General features: G+C 37.2%; 1 protein-coding gene across 2 annotated transcripts in view; it reads right to left on the bottom strand.

Moving 5' to 3' along the window:
* Positions 1–21214, bottom strand: part of TRIM33 (tripartite motif containing 33) — a gene marked incomplete at its 5' end in the record, with an annotated part of 116754 nt that overhangs the window by 35625 nt on the left and 59915 nt on the right. The window lies entirely within an intron of this gene.

The raw sequence follows: 21214 nt of genomic DNA, 5'->3' as shown, positions 1-21214 counted from the left end.
ATTGTAGCTTTGTCAACATGAGTGGTGTCTGTTACTATTTCCTAATATTATGGTGCAAAAATGTATACTTAATAGTAAAGACTAGTTTTTTGGCTACTAGGAAGGTAGAATGGTTTTCTTTCCTATTTTTACTTCCTTTGTGTGAGTTGCACATTAAGTCGACAAATATTTTTGGGATTCTTCTGTATGCTAGGGATGCATGAGTAAATAAATCCATTACTGTTCATATTCTTATAATAGGCACACATATGAAATGATACTATACTGTGATAAGAACTGTAATGGAGGGGCGCCTGGGTGGCTCAGTCTGTTAAGTGTCTGCCTTTGACTCAGGTCATAATATCAGGAGTCCTGGGATTGAGCCCCACATCGGGCTCCCTGCTCTGCCTGCTTCTTCCTCTGCCTGCTGCTCCCTATGCTCTCTCTCCCTCCTTCTCGCTTAAATAAATAAAATATTTTCAAAGAAAGGAACTATAATGGAGATATATATAGTCTTAACAAGAACACAGCCTTAATACCAAGGAAAGCTTCACAGTGAAGTGGGAATAGTATTATCATATGCTAAATACAGAGACATGTTTAAGGAACTACAAAGACTTCAATTTAGCCAAAGAAAGCCAGGCAAAGGTCAGAATATGAGGTAGTAATTAATAAAATCCAGAATCAGGCTGTGAAGGGCTGGGTGTTTGGATTTCATCTTCTCAGTAATGGGAAACCCTTGAAAAATTCTAACCAAGATATAATAATCAGATTTATGCTCCAGAAAAATCATCAGACAGAAATATAAAAGATAAATCCGAAGAAGAGAGAACAGGATGACCAGCTACAACTCTATGACAGTAGCTTAGATAAGGTATCAGAATATAATACTAGCTGGCACAGCTGCACAAACAAGCCTGAACAATGGACTCTGTCAGAAAGATCAGCACCTTTGGTGATTTGGGAGTTTACATGCTTCAGTTAAAGTGAGGTCTATGGTATGACCTAAAAATTAAATGCCTAGGTAAGTCACAGTCAAGAAAAGGTCACTGGAAATGAGTTCAAGAACTGACAAAGTTACGACTGTCTACGTAGATACTGAAATCATTAAAGGCAGGAATTGAGATTAAGACTAAGACTATGAGTATCTAAATGTGCCTTTAGTGAAGGTCTCAGTTAAGGTAAATTTAGGAGAAAAGGTTAAAAAGTTGTGAACGCTGAGGAAAGTTTGGTAAGATGAAGTGCTCGGGTTCAAGTCGTAAAGGAAAAATGGAGGGCAGTAGAAGGCAAAATGTACAGCAATATGAGGACTGGTGTAATAGAGGATATTCAGCAAGTGAGGTTTTTATTTTGTTCATTGCTTTTAAGAATTTTTTATTGTAATAAACCATACATAATAAAATTGACCACTTTAAGATTTTTAATAATTTATTTTTAAAGCAAAACAAAACGGAGCAAGAAAACAAAATCCAAATCCTGTCTGCAACATAAAGTATAATAACACTTTATAATTTATGTACAATATTAAACAGCAAAAAAAGATGTGGGTATTTTAATTTTAAATTAAAACTATCAAAATTAATTAAAACTATCTAATGTTAGACAGGTACATAACCCAAAGATTGTTGTTTCATTTCATTCTTTCATTGAAGAACATTTGATTTACTCCATACACAATTTCTGTATGTCCAAAATAAAATTTTACTTTGTTAAATCTGTACAAATGAAGTAGGAATATGAGATTACCATGCTAACCTTTGTGACTCAATGAGCTTTAAATTAAAATAAAGAAAGATCTTTTGACACAGAGTTTTATTATGTCAGTAAATAGAAAGGCACCTGGTAGAAAGGTCAACCAGTATCATAATTCACAAAACTGTAATTCATAAAACTTAACCCTGTACAAATTTATTTCTCTTCTCACTTCAAAATAAATGTTTCAGAATCCTGTTTCTAGAAATATCTTGTTGATTCATGTGAACAAGTATTAAGCAAACAAACTATGATATCCCTACATTTAAGTATGTGTCCTTTCTTAACCACTTATACAGGAGTTGACATCTGAGCTGGATGTTTATGGATGAGTAAGAGTACTTGAGGTAAGCCCTCACACTGGGAGAAAACAAAATCTGAATGTGTATTAGTACATAGTTCTGAAGCTGTCATTGTCAAGGCTAAGGAAAAGAGAGCAAAACGAGAAAAGTCAAGAAAAACAAAATGCTAACTTGCACATTTTGATTAAGTTGCATTCAGATAATAAATAATACTGAGCCATTAAGGAATTGAATGAAAAGTGATAATCAGATTTGTCTCTGTTCATTTGATTAATTTTAATTATATTATTAGAAGAAAAATACTAACTGGATCTTGAACAACAGAAGAGCAATGTGGAAGTAGTTCTGGCTACAAGCTACTTCTGATTCTCCTACCTAAGAGAGTAACTAATGCTGCATTTTTTTTTTTAGCAAATCAAAATTATAGTCGAAATACTTCAAAAACAGGGAGAAGAAAGAATAACCAATAAGCGGATTAAGTATAATGTCAATTGCAGGTGCCTGGGTGGCTCAGTCAATTAAGCATCCCAACTCTAGATTTCGGCTCCAGGTCATGATCTCAGGATCCTGGAATCGAGCCCCAAGTCAGGTTCTGCACTCAGTGGGGCGTCTGCTTGAGAATTTCTCTCTCCCTTTCCTTCAGCTCCTCCCCCCCGCACACTCTCTCTCTCTCTATGCCTCTCCAAAATAAATAAATCTTTTTTAAAATATAATTTTGATTAATATATAAACACATGAAAGCCTTTTCTTAGCTGTTGATCTTGTATATGAATAAGTGATTGTTAACCTGGGATTCTACTCACAGTGAGTTATATTCAGTATTTCAAAATGTGTAGGTAAAAATTGAAGATGCCCATGACTTACTTAGGACAGGCAGGCTAGGTAAGACTTTCTGAGCTTTTGATTAGAATCACAGAAACTCAATATAATATGTATACCACTGGTTACATAGTTTTGAACAGAAATCATCATCACAATTATATGTGTTTTTATTATTGAGAAATAAATTATTATTTAATGTAGCTTGCTAAGAAATTTTTGAAAACATGGTTCTCAGAAGACTGGGAAATGAATAAGGGCTTTAAAAAAAACCTGAGAATCCATTATCTTATAACTTCAAACTATAACTTTTGAAAGCTCATTTAGCCTTACTAGGTCCTGAGCTGTACAGGGATGCTACTCTCCTTTGCCAAGTAATCACAGTATTATTTAGTAACTGTCAGCATTTAACAGTTGGTAAGATTTTACTCTGGCACTTCTAGGAAAATATATCATCTTAGTTTATAACCCAACTGAATATCTAGGGAAACATTTTTAGCTAGTACGTAATAATTCTGACTCAGTATCTTTTTTTTAAAAGATATATTTCTTTTTAGAGAGAGAGTGTGTGTGCACATGTGTGAGTCAAGGGACAGGGAGAGGGAGAGAATCTCAAGCAGACACCCTATTGCATGCAGGGCCAACTTGGAGCTCGATCTGACAACCCCAAGATAATGACCTGAGCTAAAACCAAGAGTCAGGGACTCAACTGACCGAGCCACCCAGGTGCCCCTCAATTTCTTTTTTAATTCAGTACTCCATTTTAGAATTACATAAAATTTTAGTTCCACTGAACCTATCATCCACTTTCAAAAGTATCTATTTATAGCCAACTTTGTTGTACCCCCTCCTGCTCTATTCTCAAGATTACTTTGAAAAATCCCAAACATACTCTATCAAGCATTTATCAATCTACATAGAGCTGTTTTGAGAACTATGTTTTCAGATGCTGTGCTAAGTATCTTACATGGATTCTCTCATTTAATCTTTAGAAAAATTTATTGATATATGTACTATTACTATCTGCAGAGTAACAGCTGGATAATTTGGACAACCCTGTGTGTTAGTTCTTCAGAGAAATATATAATAATAATAATATTTATCCTACAGGACCTGTTCCAAGAGTTAAATTGGTCAAAACACACAAAGCACTTAATAAGCATAGTACTTTGCTTACTGGAGCACAGTAAGGGGCTAAAATTAATTGTCACCGCTACTTTTTGCAGTAATTTTAAATGATTTGCATTATGACAATATAAAGCTTCAAACCTTCAACAACAAAAAGCCCACCGAACACAAAGACCTAATGCTTTTAAGAAAATTTTAAAATGAGCCTATGTTCCTTATTTAAAGCTCTATATAATAATAATATGATGATAATAATAATAAATAATAATAAAATGATAATAAGCCCTAAGAGTTCAGGAAGAGTTGCAGAGAGCAGCAAGTCTGAGAAATAATTAGAACCTAAAAGGGTAGAAATTTCGAGAAAGCTTGGGGAAGACAGAAGGATTCTCACATAAACAGAATAGGGAATAAAAGCCAACTTTAAATCTCAAAGGGCACATAGTGACATCAGTTGACATTTCAATTTCGTATGACTTCAGTAGTACAACAGGCTATTACTTTCTAATGCTATAATCAAATTCACCAATATTTTCTTCTATAATGTCTAATCTGTTAATCCCATCCAAAATCAAACAGGGGAAAAAATGGGGGGGTGGGGGGAGTAATGTGGTGGATAGACAGAAGAATAGTGAGTCTGTAATGACTGTAATGTAATGTAATGTAATGTAATGTCTGTAATGACAACTGTAATGACACTAATATATGTATAACTGGCTTCCCCAAATGGGAAGGTAGAAGAGAAAAAAGAAATATTGGAAGAAATTATAATAATGGAGTACTTTTCCAAATCTGATGAAAAATATAACCCTACAGATCTAAAAACCTCAACATCCTCCAAACACAAGAAACATTAAGAAAATTACTCTAATAGAGACATATTGTTTCCACACCACTTAAAGACAAAAAAAAAAGAAAGAAAGAAAGAAAGAAAGAAAGAAAGAACAAACCTTAAAAGTAGCTAAAAGGAAAAAAAGATACATTATATACAGACCAATAAAGACAGAACAGATAGGGCACATGGGTGGTTTGTGGGTTAAGTGTCTGCCTCTTGATTTCGGCTCAGGTCATGAGATTGAGCCCTTGGTGGGGTTCTGCTGGGCTAAGCATGGGGCGTGCTTAAGATTCTCTCTCTCCCTCTCCTCCCCACTCCCTGCCCCTCCCTGCTCGTGCACACTCAACCTCTCACATAAACAAACAAACAATAAACCTAAAGAAGATAGAAGGAATTAAGATGAATACACAAAATAATGTGGGAAAAATACAATTTAGTGGGGACCAACAACCAAAAGTTAGTTTTTTGAAAAGACTAATATTGACAAATCTATAAAAGACTGATTAAGAAAAACATAGAAGGCACAAATAACTAATATCAGGGATTAAAAAGAGGTCACCATCATACAGCTCTTAAGACATTAAAAAGATATTAATTTTAAAGGATATTAATGAAATCTTGTATTTAGAAATTTGAAAATCTAGATAAAATGGACAAACTTATAGAAAAATGTAATGCTATAAAACTTAACAAGAAGATACAGAAAACCGGAGTTTATAGCTAAAAAATAAATATAACCAAAGAATTCCTATCCAAATGGGGTTCCTGACTGGCTGGCTTAGTCAGGTGGTAGAACTCATGACTCTTGATCTCAGGGTTGAGAGTTCAAGCCCCATCTTGGGTGTGGAACCAACTTAAAATAAAAAACATGAATAATAGTTTTTTTTTTTAATTCCTGCCCAAAATACATATCCTAGAGAAACATATGTACATGTATCCCTAGAGATATAAAGAAATCTTATTTTTTTAATAGTAGCCAAAAGTAGAAACAACCCGCTACTGTCAATAAAACAATGGATAAGGGATTCCTGGGTGGCTCAATCAGTACAGCATATTACTCTTGATCTTGGGGTTACGAGTTCAAGCCCTGCAGTGGATGCAGAGATTACTTAACAATAAAAACTTTTAAAAATAAGTAAAAATAAAGCAATGGATAAACTATATATAGCCAAGGTTCCCAAACTTTCTTGAATTATGATGCCATTTAGTGTCTCAGTAACTTTTTTCACAGAACTAAAAGAAATATCTAACACTTCCATTTATCAAGTGGTAAGGTCAAAAAATACACCAAAACCCCGATTTGTTAGATATTTTAGTCATTCCTTACACTGTACTTTTAGATATATGTGATACTGTCTTGTGATTTTAAAACTTTTATAAGTATGCAGTCATTAGTGACATGCAATGAATTCTTCTATTTGCCAGGAAGTATTCAAAGAGTAGGGATATCACAGTAAACAAAACAAAATAGGGTCTTTTTCTTCCTTTCCTTACATTCTAATTAAGGAGAAAACAAAAATTTAAGTAGAGTTATGTGATAGAGAAGACACAAGCGGCAAAAAATTCTAGATCAGAAACCCAGAAAAGTGTTCCTGATGAGTTTGCACTGAGATCTCAAAGAACCAGCCATGCAGAAATCACAGATGAATCATGAGAGGCATGTCTACATTGCTGCAAAGGAAAATGACCAACCAACAGAGTTTTTATTCTTGTAGTAATTCACCAATTAACATTTTGACCAACACACATCTCAACGAACCTGTCCCTCTACTAAATAACTGATTACTCTGAATGCTTCTTTCTCAAATCTTCTCTCCTGATATTCCTGGCATTCAAGCTAACTGTTAGCCACACCCAATACTCTTTCTAGTCATAAGCAATCATTCTGCTAGGTAGGTGAATCTGAGACTTACAAGTTCCTCAGATAATCTGACAGGCACACAAGCTATAATACTAAAATCAATAACTTTTTTTCAGCAAAATCAAAAGGAATTAACTCTATTTTGGAGTTACTCACTGAACTACAACTGAACCATACACTCAATCTCAAGACTCATATAGATTCAAGATAGAAAGGACAGTCAGTTGTTTTTATTATTGTATAGTCATCATCTAGCATGGCCCTCAAACATCTACTGAACAAAAGAGCTGAAAGAATACAAAGTATTGAAACAAGCTGCTTTTTCTAACAATCAATGTACCACATGAAAACAAAATACTTGGGGGCACCTGAGTGGCTCAGTTGGTTAAATGTCCAACAACTGATCTCAGCTCAGGCTTTGACCTCAGGGTTGTGAGTTCAAGCTCCTCACTGGGCTCCACACTAGGCATGGAGCCTACTAAAAAGAGGTTTAGAAAGAGGAGAGGAGAGGTGAGGAGAGGAGAGGAGATGAGAGGAAGCAAGCAAACAACACACTTAGAAAATCTTGATTTGTCACCATACTTCTGAATCTAGTTCCCTAGAAAACTGATGGTACATATGAATTTATATGTCATTTTTACTGGCAATTTGTGGATTTTATCTGAAAGGCATTTGTAACTTTGCAAGAGTTTACAGGAAAAAAATGAGTTTGGCAAACGTTCTTCCTAAGTAGAGGTTATCAACCTTCACTGAATAACAAGCAGTGATTTACCAGTATTTGTAAAATACTGTAAAAAAATTCTGATACCTGGCTGTAATGTAAAATTCTTATCTAACCAGTCTGGAGTAGGACTAAGGTATCAGAGCTTTTTTTTAAAGCTCTCTAGGTAGCTCTACATCTAGGATTGAAAAGAAAAATATCTGCTCTAAAGCTTATTAATCTATCTATCCACCCATCTATCCATTTAACACTATAAAAGCCTAATACAAGAAAAGTTATTTCTCAGGAAAGTATTTTAGAGAAATTTCACTTACACAGGTCCATTTAAGTGACTTGCATTATAAACTATCTTGCTCTTTAACAAAAATGTCTGACATTATATTTTAAGTACACTCTCTTATACCATAATGATCCTAAAAATCTATAAATACCCAACTTACACAAAACTTCGATCAGGGATAAAAAATACTAAGGTAGGGGCACCTGGGTGGCTCAGTGGGTTAAAGCCTCTGCCTTCAGCTCAGGCCATGATACCAGGGTCCTGGGATCGAGCCCCACATCGGGCTCTCTGCTCAGCGGGGAGCCTGCTTCCTCCTCTCTCTCTCTCTCTCTCTCTGCCTTTCTCTCTGCCTACTTGTGATCTCTGTCTGTCAAAGAAATAAATAAAATCTTTTAAAAAAATATTAAGGTAGAGCAAAGGTGACATCCACTCTCAGCTGTGAAGAGTAAGTGGTACCAGGCTACCCCTGCCACCAGAACTATGAAGTAAGACAGAAATATGTGATAACTATATTTAGTCATTAGACTACACACTGAGAAATTCTGCAATCCTTCAGAGAGCCCCACCACTATCCTGCCTCTCTGTCTATAGATAATTTGGTGATAGCTGGCACAGAGAACTGGAGACCACATAGAGCTAAGAAGTCTCTTTGAGCTGAGGAGGCCATGGTCAAAGTCTGGGACTACTGAGCAGTCAGAATTCATGAACAGGGCACTAGAATCGAGGTAGCTATGCAGGGTGAGGATGGGATGTGGGGGAAATGGAGGGAAAGAAAGACACAGAATTAATGAATTCCTCAGAATTCCTCAGCCAATATCTGGGCTGTATATGCACAGCACAAGATTACGTAAGGCTTAACAGAGAGCAGCTGCTATGAAGTTGACAGTAGAATAGAGAAACTAGAGGTCAAGCAGTTCCAGGAGACAGAGTTCTAGCTGTGCTAGTGGAGGAAAAGAATTTATCCACCTCCCCAGACATCTACCTGAGAAACCAAAAAGGCCACACCTTAAAAGAAAAAAACTATACTTGGGGGCGCCTGGGTGGCTCAGTGGGTTAAGCCTCTGCCTTCAGCCTAGGTCATGATCTCAGGGTCTTGGGATCGAGCCCCTGAGAGAGAATCCCAAGCAGGCTCCACGCTCAGCACAGAGCCTAGTGTGGGGCTGATCTCACAGCCCTGAGATCATGACCTGAGCCAAGATATCGAGATACCCCAAAGACAGCTATTTTTTTTTTTTAAAGAAGGCACTATAAGGTAAGATTTATAAGGCATGTATGAATAAATGATATGGCATTAGTATAAAGGAATAAGGGTTTGATAAACTGAATTATCCTTTTGTAAGGTTACTGTATTCATAAAGTAGGAAATAGTATAAGACTTTTAAGAAGGCCTTAAGTTAAACTGCATATCATTAGCCCTAGAGCAATCATTAAAAATAACAGAACTGGGGTGCCTGGATGGCTCAGATGGTTGGCCGTCTGCCTTCACCTCAGGTCATGATCTCCACGGTCCTGGGATTGAGCCCCCCGTTGGGCTCTCTGCTCAGTGGGGAGTCTGCTTCTCCCTTTCCCCTACACCCCCACTCATACTCCATGCGTTCCCTCAAATAAAATCTTTAAAAAAAAATAACAGAATTAGAGCTTAAAAAGCTAAAAGTGGATGTAAAAAATCAAATACCAAAAACAGTTTTATTAAGTTGAAACATGGCAGGGAAAAAAAAACACAGAAAAGAAAAATAAAAACAAAACTAAATGGTAAACTTAAACTGTTATCAGTAATTACCTTAAATGTAATGGGATTAGGGTGCCTGGGTGGCTCAGTCAGTTAAGCACCTTTAGCTCAGGTCATGATCTCAGGGTCCTGGGATCAAGCCCCATACTGGGCTCCCTGCTCCATGGGAAATCTACTGCATTGGGCTCTCTGCTCAGGAAGGAGCCTGCTTCCCCCTCTCTCTCTGCCTGCCTCTCTGCCTACTTGTGAACTCTCTGTCAAATAAATAAATAAAATGTTAAAAAAAAAAAAAAAAAAAGGCTAGGACCTCCACGGGGCACCTAACTGGCTCAGGAGGAAGAGTATGTGACTCTTGATCTCAGAGTTTTAAGTTCAAACCCCACACTGGGTGTAGAAATTACTTTTTAAATATTAAAAAGAAGAATAAGGGCCTCTAATTAAGAAGCAGAACAAGCAGCCCTCAATTATTTAAACAGTTAAAAACTGACTTCTGTGAAAATACACAGATATAACTGACAATTCCTATATGTAGGCAGGTCTGTCAACTCTTTTTCCTACATCTAAATTAATAAGTATTTGTTGAATAGACGAAATGTCTAAATGTGTGTCAAATACCGTTCTAAGCTCTTGGGACACAGTGAACAAAACAGACACCGATCTTCATGAAGCTTATATTCTAATGAGAGGAACACAAAAAATTAGTTGTAAATTACAGAACATGTTTAGAAAGTGGTAAGTGCAATATAAAAAAAACAAAACTAAAACAGGATAGGATTGTGGTAAAGGGACAAACTGCAATTTTAAATACAGTGATCCGAGTAGATCACTGACAGTTACATTAAGCAGATTTGATGGATAAATGGAAGTTCACTATACAAATAAGTAGACCAGTTCTCCCAGGTAGAGAAAACAGGGAGGCAGCATTATCTCTGCCACGTTTTAGAAACAACAGAAGCCAGACTGAATGGGGAGAGGAGCAGTAGATGAAATATGAGCATACAGGCCACTATAAGGAATCTTTTACTCTGACAAAAGCGGAGAGCCACTGCAAGGTTTTGAGCACGGAGTGACTCTGACATGAGACTGTTCTAGTAGTTAAGGATAAACTGAAGAAGGGCAATATTACAAGTACAAGGATGACAGAGGAGACAACTGCAGTCATCCAGGCCAGAAATGATGGTGTCTGAGACCAGCCTAGTAGAAACGGAGCTAACAGCAATGAGATAGTAAGAAATTCTGAGATTCAGGGATAGATATTGAAGGGGGAGCCAAAAAGATGTTCAGATAAGTTTGAGTTCGGGTATGAGAAAACAGTGGAATCAAGGACAGTGCCAAGATTTCTGGCTTATGCAATGGAAAAAATGCAACTGCCACAAACTGAGATAGGGCAAGGCTGCTAGTGAAAAAGATCTGGAGTAAGTGATCAGTTCTATTTTGGATATATTATATTTGAGAAAGCCGACACTCAAGAAGAGATGTTACAGTTTATAGAATAGACAAATCTGAAAGTTCAGGAGAGAGTACTGAGCTAGAAATAGAAATTTGGACATCATCAGCATATGGATGGTATTTAAAGCCATAAATCTGTAACTGCAGATAATGAAGTAATGCCTGGCACATCCAACATTAAGAGATGAAGGAAAATGAGCAAATGAAACTGAGAAGTAACCAGTGTAGTAGGAGGAAAACTGAAGGAATGTGGTCTCTTGGTAGCCAAGTAAATGACATGTATTAAGGGAATGATCAACTATGTCAAATGTTGCAGATGTGTTAAGTATTGAGATGATGACCAAGCAATGACCTCTAGGATTTAGTAATGCAATGGTTACTGGTGACCTTGAAAAGAAAAATGGTGGTAAAACGTTGACAGAGAGAATGGGACAGGAGAAATTAGGAGACCACGATTATAAGCGATCCTTTCAAAATATTTTGCTGCAAAGAGGAATGGGGAGAGCTCCCCGCAGGGAAAGTGAATTAAAGTTTTACATTTTCTTTTACTTGTTAAAGATGTAAGAAAAAATAGCAGAATATTAAAATACTGGAGGTGGGGTGTGCCTGGGTGGCTCAGTGGGTTAAGCCTCTGCCTTCCGCTCAGGTCATGATCTCAGGGTCCTGGGATCAAGCCCCACATCGGGCTCTCTGCTCAGCAGGGAGCCTGCTTCCCCTTCTCTCTCTGCCTGCCTCCCTGCCTGCTTGTGATCTCTGTCAAATAAATAAATAAAATCTAAAAAAAAAAAAAAAAAAAGTAAAATACTGGAGGGAATACTGCTAGAGTGAAAAATTGACATCAGCAGAGAAAGCCAAACTGCTGAAGCAATTTCTTTGGCTGTATGAGATGAGATGGAATCTAAGTGTGTAAGCAGAGAAACCAGCTTCATAGAAGAAGAAAATTCAACTAAGATAACAGAGAAATGAAAGATGTAGGTACAACTGCTTCAAAGACAAGATGTGATGGAGGACGTCTGCAGAAGCTCTCTTTGTATTGTTTCAGTTTTCTCAATGAAGTAGGAAGCACTGCCAATATCTGGGGGTGATGATGGACGATGGAATGTTGACAGAAAACAGCATTAATACACAGTATGACTGCCAGGTAACATTAAGAGTCTATTTGAGGTAAGTGGTCATGAACTGAGAATAAGACCAGTTGGTGTCACGGGTTTTTTCCTCCAATGATGTTCAGCTGCATAAGCAAAGCATGATGGAAGGGAAGTTTAATCAAGACTGTGGTTTAACCTAGAGACCTCAACCAAGTGGGATACAAGAGTCAAGGGAGGGAGTAAAAATGATTAGCCTAAAGTTAAACTGGAAAAGGATTAAGTGAGAACATAAAGGAATGAGGTAAAGTGAAAAAAATAGTACTATCAATGGATTAAATTAAAAGTCACTGGAAGTCTGACACTAAGCAGAATGAGATAGAATAATAAGAGATGTGGTCACAGAGAAGAATACATGAAACTGAATATAATTACTGGAAATGCCAAGGTCTAGCGTACAATCATGGATGTGACTGACAATGTAAAGGACACAAATTTTAGAAAGGAGTTCAAAGAACAAAGACTAGAATATCTGAAGGGTCAAATCTGTGTATATTAAAACTGCCAGGAATTAAGACAAGAGTAGTATCTATATAGATGACCGCTGAGTTAGAAACTGTTTAAGGGATGAGTCAAATGACCCATGGGTTTTTATATGACAGCACCAAATGAGGAATAGCAATGATGACGTAAGATTAAAATTTAGAGATTTTTAGGGAGGAAGAAGGAAGAATGGTCTAAAAATAGCAAAGGGAATAGCTATATACCTCAAGGTCCAATGATACATGAAATATCAAAGTAAAAATAGCCACCAGTTAAGAGGGCTGCAGGGGAAGCAATGTCCTCAAGCTCTATTTTCACTACAGCAGAGAAAGCACAGAAAAGATCTAAAAAGAGATTGAGAATAAAGAGATGCTGGTGATGACAAACCATTAATCCTAGAGAACACAGTGGCAGAGAGATATACCTGTCATATGCGCAGCCTTATGGGAATTAAATTATGCCAGATGAGGGGAAACCTGCGAATGCGGGGCTTTCTTTAGGTGACTAACAGGGATAAAGAACATGGTAATGTTAGTTCTAGTAAGTTCATTTATTTTTATTTTAAAGATTTTACTTACTTACTTGACAGAGAGAGAGAGCACAAGTAGGCAGAGAGGCAGGCAGAGAGAGAGGGGAAAGCAGGCTCCCTGCTGAGCAGGGAGCCCAATGAGGGACTCGATCCCAGGACCCTGAGATCATGACCTGAGCCGAAGGCAGAGGCTTAGCCCTCTGAGCCACCCAGGCACCCAGTCCTAGTAAGTTGAAAACAAATATGATGGAGAGGTACAAATGGTGGTAAAGAAGGGTGGGTCTGGGGCTTCCTCTTATAATCCGTTAATGGAGAAGAAAATTTTTTTTAAAGATTTTATTTATCTGACAGAGAGAGAGGGATTACAAGTAGGCAGAGAGGCAGGCAGAGAGAGAGGGAGAAGCAGGCTCCCCGCTGAGCAGAGTCCAATGCGGGGCTCAATCCCAGGACCCTGAGACCATGACCTGAGCTGAAGGCAGAGGCTTAACCCACTGAGCCACCCAGGCGCCCAATGGAGAAGAAATTCTATCAAATCAACCACAGCTTCATCCCACATAAGGAAAGAAGAGTCAGAATTGTGTGGTCTTAGAATCTGCAGGAGCCTTCTCAGTCCTGAGAGCTTTTTCTGTATCTTCATTTAATAAACTTCTATTGCTTTACTCACTGAAAAGAAAAAAAAAATCTGCAAGTTAACTCATGACCCTCATTTCAGGAGAAACAAACTCACTCCTCCAAATGTATAGGGTCCATCTTGACCCATGCTGAGAATTCATGAAACAGAGGAGATCTGAGAAGGCACACTAAATGCGAAGAAACTCTCTCCTGTTAGCTTGGAGGCAGGTCTATGGGATATCTTCTAAAATGATAGGCCTAAATAATTTAATCAATTTTACTTTTTTTTTTAAATTTTATTTTTTAAGTAATCACTACCCCCCAACATGGGACTTGAATTTATAACCCTGAGATCAACAATCACATACTCTACTGAGCCAGCAAGGCACCCCAGGGTTTTATCAATTTTAGACAGTAAAAAATTCAACATTTATACTATCATCTCCCTTACTTCTATAATGCCCAATCTAATTTTATCATTAAAATAGTTGGCGTTTACATTATTTTAAGATCTCAAATTTAGTATCACCAAAACGTGACTACCAATTCCCTAAAAACACCTAACAAACCATGTCTTCCCAGAGTCTTCTATCCTTCCACTTACTCTTAGTAACCTGAAAGCCAAAACTCTAGGTGTTAGTGATACCCCTCCAACTCATACATCAGCAGACCCATACATCACAATTTCAGGTATTAAATCCAAATTCCAAGCATTCGTAGAATTTGATCACAGCTTACTATCTCCAATGTTAGCACTCTAGTGCACACCACCCCTATCTTGTCTAAATTACTGAAAACAGCCTAACTAATCTCCTAATTCTATCTCTGTGCCCCTTTAATCTCTCTTCACTATAGACAGCAAGATCATTTGAAGACAATAATCAGTCACTACTAATTATTCTGCTACTCAAAGGCTTGAGTGTCTTACTCAGACTAAAAGCCAGCATTCTTAAAATGGCCCACAAAGCACTCAGTAAGTTGGCCCTCTCTGCCTCTCTAACCTCACCCGATACCAGTCTTCCCCTTGTTCATTCCATTCAGACATGCAGCTCCTCAAGGAAGTCAAGTATGCTACGATTTCTGGCCCTTGCCAGTTGCTTTCTCTATCTGAAACATGCTCCCTGGCTTGCCAAGTTTAAGCAGGTTGCTCCCACTCTTCAGTCTCTACTCAAAGTCTACCTCATCATGGAAACCTTTTGAAACTATCCTATTTAAAATAAAAACACTCACATCCACATACCCTGTCCTGACTTCCCAGCTTTTATTTTTCTCTGTAACAATCAGCATCTGATATATTTACTATTTGCTTGACTCTTATGAAAAATTAGGTCCTTATGGACAATGAGTTTAATTTGCTCAATGAAATATACCATGCCTAGCACTCAGTAGGCATGCAATTATTTGCTGAATAAATGAGTAAGTAAATACTGTCCAGTGATAAGCCAAGGAGAATAATAAGAATAATTTTTCTTTATAGAACTTTTTTTTTTGGAATTAATGAATGCCCTCTGTTTTCCTTTAATTTTCAATTTACCAATCCCTAATGAATCTCATGTTCCATCTGATAAGTCAAAAATCTGTCAATATTATTCTTCAAATGACCTAATAATGCCAAATTTATTAGAAGTGGTTCCATTTTTAAATTTTTTTCCTGGAGATATCCTCAGTCTCAATGCTTCAGTTAAACTAGCTACTGTATAGTTGTCGCCCAGAATGAAATTCATAATTCATCATTTACTCTCTGGCTGACTGACATTTTTGTGGATCACATTCTCTAATAGTGCTCCAGAAAGAGGTGCATGGGAGGCAGTTTCTGAGTCCTTGCATGCGGAAAAATGTCTACATCTTACTTTCACATTAATAATTTAGCTACAGAAGGGGCACCAGGCTGGCTCAGTCGGTGGGGTGATTCTTGATCTTGGGGTTGTGAATTTGAGCCCCACGTTGGGGGTACTCAATTTTTAATTACTTAAAAATTTAAAAAATTTTTTTGAAAAAATAGTAACAATTTAGCTATAGAAATCTAGCTATTAGCTACAGATATCTATTGAAAATCTTTCCCTCTCAGCTCCCAATTTCTTAAATCACTGTTCTATCTTCTGTCTCCTGGTATTGCTATTTTTAAGGATCCTATTTAGATTCCCCTTTCATTACATGTTGCCTACTTTGGAAATTTTGCTGATCTTCATTTTAATCCATAGCATACTGTCATTTTATGGTGAGATATACTTTTTTGTGTTTTTTTTTTTTAAATCAAATATAGGTCATTTCAGATGGCAACTCTAGGTTATTAGGAGAGTTTCTTGTATTACTTATTTGATCATTTCTTTTTCTATAATTTGTATTGCTGGCTCTTGGTATCTTGTCATTTTCTTATCTGTCTTTTCTCTTTTTGCTCTATTTTCTAACTAGAATTTATCCAGGAGACTAATTTATCTACAAAACCTACTAATTTTTTATTTCAGCTATCATGCTTCTAAGAGCTCTTTCTTAATGATTTCTTTTTCAAAGATTCTATCCTTAATTTGACCAATAACTTATCATATTTTTAAGGATGTCAAAATTTTGTTTGATTTTACATTTCCTTCTGTTCCTATATTATCTTATGCCCTTCATGGCCCTCTTATTCAGTGTTTCGGTCTCTTTCATGTGGGTGGCTGTGTCAATCAGAAATGTGTACAGCTGCAGTGACTAATAAAGACACATGTAACAAGACCAGATGTAGCTAATGGTGCTAGTTGAATAACATCAAAGCGACAGGCTCTGAGATGATCTTGGCTTTACCTTCATGAGCATATAATGGTGTCACAGTACCAGGCATCACATCCTAATTCAAGGAAGGAAAAAGATGGAAAAAAGCTGACACCAGCAACATTTGTCCCTATTAAAAATCACAAACTAAGCAGAAATCCACTTACATTTTATGGGCATAAACTGGGGATCAGAGCTACCCAAATGCCAGAAATGCTGAGAAAGGAAATATTTAGCTTTTCCAGTCTCTACATGTGAAGCAGACAAGAGAGGGAAGAGTTAAGAATTCTCAACATAGCCCACAATGTACGGCATATGGTACATGAGGGTGGCTCTATTCATGAAAGATGATCCTTTCATCCATTCACATTGAAATACATTTTTTAAAAAAAACTGCTTAGAGTCATATGTGAGCACAGAACTATGAACTGATAGGCTTCACTTAAGGCAATCTTCTTAATTAGAAATGAACCCCAAATGTCAACATTTAGAAGTCTCTTCTGATCACTTTCTCCAGAGAATGAAAAGACCTCTCTAATTCCAGAGAGGAGGATAGCAAGGAATAATCAAAAACAAACAAACAAACAAAAAAACAGTCACCACTGGCAATCTGGAAGCAAGTCAGGGAAAGTAAAGATCCCACAGTTTAATGCAAACTTACATTTAACCTCCCCAACGTCAGCCATGTACCTCATCCCCACTCTCCATCTAGACCTAGTATCACCAAAGAGAGTAAGCCCAAATTCTGTGATACCTATCATCTCTAAATCCTGATCTACAATAGGCTTCTAGGAATTAAATCATATAGCTTCCTTTATCTATCTCCTTTGCTGGCCCTTGGGTTGTTACTCATTCAACTCTACTAGGTCAATTATCATCAGATCCACCATATACTCAATCCATTTCCCAGCTTTTGAAAAATTCACTAAAATATCCATTGGTGTCTCTTCTCCCATTTTGATTTTTTTTAAGTCTATACTTATTTTATTCATTAACTGTGAACAGAATTATAGAGGGAGATGGGATAACCCTGTGGTAGAGCTAGAAACCATGTAATGTTCAAAACTATACAAAATTTCACAAAGTTCTATAGCTGTTTTCTTTTTGAGAACTTCCAAGGCCATAAAGAATAAAGACATAAACACCAAAGACTTCAATACAATGTTTGTAAAAAGAGAGAAAAAAGAAAATATAGGTCACAATGTTAGTACTAATAGCTAAACTGATACTGAGTACTTACTATGCTAAGCACTTTACAGGTAAAATTCTCATTCAATCCCTATAGCCAGCTTCTAAAGTTGGTACTACACTTTCTGCATTTAAAAGATGCACAGAGGCACCTGGTAGTTGAGTAATTAAGTGTCCGACTCTTGATTTTTTACTCAGATCATGAGATCGAGCTCCAGAATCTGCTTAAGATTCTCTCTCTCTTTCTGGCCCCTCCCCTATACTTGTGTGCATGCTCTCTCCCACTCTCTTAAAAAAAAAAAAAAAAATATATATATATATATATATATATATATATATATAGTGTGCCTGGGTGCCCCGGGTGCCCCAGTTGGTTAAGCACCCCACTCGTTTTGGCTCAGGTCGTGATCTCAGCGTTATAAGACTGAGCCCCACATGAGGCTCCCTGTTCAGGAGGGAGTCGTTTGGGATTCTCCCCCTCTGCCCATCCCCTCACTCAAGTGCACATTCGATCTCTCTAAAATAAATAAATCTTTTTATAAAAAAAGATACACAGGCATACACACATCAGAATTCATCTTTATCACTATAATATGAAGCAATTATCTATCAAAGGGGGTGGAGAGGACCCAAAACTACAATTACAGACTGTATGAGTCAATAATGATTATGGAATGAGATTAAATCTTTTTGATAAACTAAAGATTCAATGTAAGAATCTAAGAAAAGTACAACAAAACCAAACTAAGAAAGAATAAAGATATAAGAGAGCTCTGAGAATTAGAACAATTTTAAAGAACAGAATAAGTGACTTTAAGAACTGTATCACTCAAATAATCAATAAAAGACTCAAATCTATGGCCAGGCTAATAAGGAAAAAGAAAATAAACTCAACTATACAACATTATAAACGAGAGATATAACCAGAGATTTTTGTAAAATCTTAATGCTGTTTAATTCTAACTGAATGTTTTTAAAATTTCTAATGAATAGGTAGTTTTCTAAGAAACTATAAATTATCACAATCACATAACTGACTCAAGAGGAGATGGGAAACCTGACTTGATCAATAAACATACAGGAAATTGAGATCCCTGAAGAACCAGTCATAAAAGATCTTAAAGTCTAGGTAGGGAAAACGAGTGGGAAAGATGAAGCAAAAACTGTTAGTGAAGATGACATACCAAAAGTGAACTGGTTTGAAGGGTAAATAGTTCTTTTTTTTTTTTTTTAAAGATTTTATTTATTATTTAACAGACAGATCACAAGTAGACAGACAGAGAGGGGGAAGCAGGATCCCTGCTGAGCAGAGAGCCTGATGTGGGGCTTGATCCCCGGGACCCTGAGATCATGACTTGAGCAGAAGGCAGAGGCTTAACCCACTGAACCACCCAGGTGCCCTCAGAGAAGATTTTTTTTGGAAGATTTTTTAAGGATAACTATTTCTGACAGATAAGGAATGCGTTTTATAAGTTAAGAAATAGCATTTGTAAAGGCAGAGAGTTTAAAACAGGATTTGCTACTGTTAAGAGCACAAGTAGGAGTTAACAAACTGTGTAATAATGAGTTAACCTTAACAAACAGGGGTTGGGGTTTTGTCTCAGTTATTAGGAGTACTGAAATGTACTACCTGATAAAAGTACTTTATTTACCTGGCACTTTGGCCTACATGCTAAAGATATGGTTTATAGTGGGAGCTTTAGGTCACCCAAAACCAGCTCAGCCTCAGGTGGGGCTAGAGACAAGTCAGTCACACTGAGAGTGAAACCTGTTCTACATGACAAAGCTCCAATTTTTATAAATTTTATAAACATATTACAAATTTTATATTTATAATTCTAGACACCCAGGGTCAGACGAGCCCCCTTAGTTGGCAATATTCCATGCATACTGTCACATATCATTGTTGGGAAGAGTTAATTATATCTAAGATTCCACTGAGAGAAGACAACCGGAACCTCCACACTTGGAACACTCCTAGACTTTGCACCATACATCTTTCCTTGAATGATTTTAATCTGTATCCCTACACTATCCTTTCAGTATAACAACTTCCAGTGAGTTCTAGCAAATTACCGAACCTGACAGTAGCCTCAGGAAATCCTCAACTTACAACAGGTGTCAGAAGGGTGGTTTGGTGGGCACCTGGGTGGCTCAGCTGTTTAAACATCCAACTGCTGATTTTAGCTAAGGTCATGATCTCGGGGTTGTGAGATAGAGCCCTGCTGTGCTGGGCTCCGTGCTGAGCATGGAACCTGTTTGGTATTGTGTCTCTCTCTCTCTCCTCTGCCCTTCCCTCTGTGTATGGACACACTTGTGTGTGCGCTCTCTCTAAAAAAGAGTGGTTTGGGTGCTCCTCAAATTCCGCACTTGGGTGTCAAAAGTGAGGGGGCACTTGTGCATTGTTCTCTAACTTCATAGTTGGTATCAGAAATGGGAGTCACTAGAATGATCCTGACTCACTGAAATATGAGGTTTGGGAAGAGGAAGGATGAGAAAACAGGGGTTTATGAACCTTTGATTCCTGGATGACTACCTAGTCATTCATGGTATAAAAGTACAGCTCAAGTTACTAGAGCTAAGTTATCAGTGGAATTTAGAAACGTAGACCCAACTTCCTAGGAGTTGACTCCCTGGAAAAAAAGGAAATGCAAACCAGTAAGAAACAAGTTAGTTATACAATCATTTGGTTATTGATTCTGCAGTAGCTAAAATGAACAGTGTGTAGGGACAGATACTGACACTGGGCAAAGCTTAGGTTTCAGCTAGTCTGAACTATGGCCACTTCTAGCCTCAGGGTCACTCCAAAGGGAAAAAGTACTCTGGGAAAATAGAGAGTACCTCAATGATCTCTGGTCACAGAATGTAGTCCAACTGAGGAAAAGACAAAATCAAGAAACTAGTAAAATCAAAGAGTATAGTCCAAAGGAATGTCTCATTTTGTAGATCAATGTTTCTGGAAGAAAAACCTATACTAAAATACTGTGAGAGTGATTATGTGGAAGTAGTACCATTGATTCTGAATGATGCAAAATAGAAGAAAGCGAAGTCTGAGCTGATGCAGGACATACAACTCAGTAGCGAACAACCAAAGATGGCTATACATAATTCAGACTCACAGGAGGTCATTCCCAAGGGGATAACTAACCTAGTAGACTAGATAAATGATCCCATAAAATTTGTTGACCCTGAAATACAGGAAAAGGACTGTCCTCCTATAAATGTGAAGATTCCCCACACATTTCTTATGCAAGGCATATTGGATTGGTATTATGAAAAAAAGGATATTCACCTACTGAGTATGATTCTTACTGAGGTTATAGTAAACACTGTGATTAAGGGGGACTCTTTCACATGGGCACCCCATGTAACCTTACTGCCGCAATATTTAGCAACAACCTGAAAACCCCTTATCAGATCTATTTTCTCAGGTTCCCAATATACGCCTTACAGATGCTAAGAAAATTAGAGAAATTCTTGAGAAAATAGGAAAAAACAAATGGGAGAGTCAAGGGATTTAACACAGCAAGATGGAAATCTTCAGATGGCTATTAAAAAATGGGATGAATAAAGCAAATATTGATGAGGCTGGAACAAAGATCTTGATGTAGCATGACTAGAAGTCATCTAGTGGACCAATGAAAGTTTTTGCTA

Source organism: Martes martes, assembly GCF_963455335.1.
Source record: "Martes martes genome assembly, chromosome: 4".
Lineage (NCBI taxonomy): Eukaryota > Metazoa > Chordata > Mammalia > Carnivora > Mustelidae > Martes > Martes martes.
Note: the sequence above shows the minus strand (reverse complement) of the source record. Positions and strands in the feature narration are given on the sequence as shown.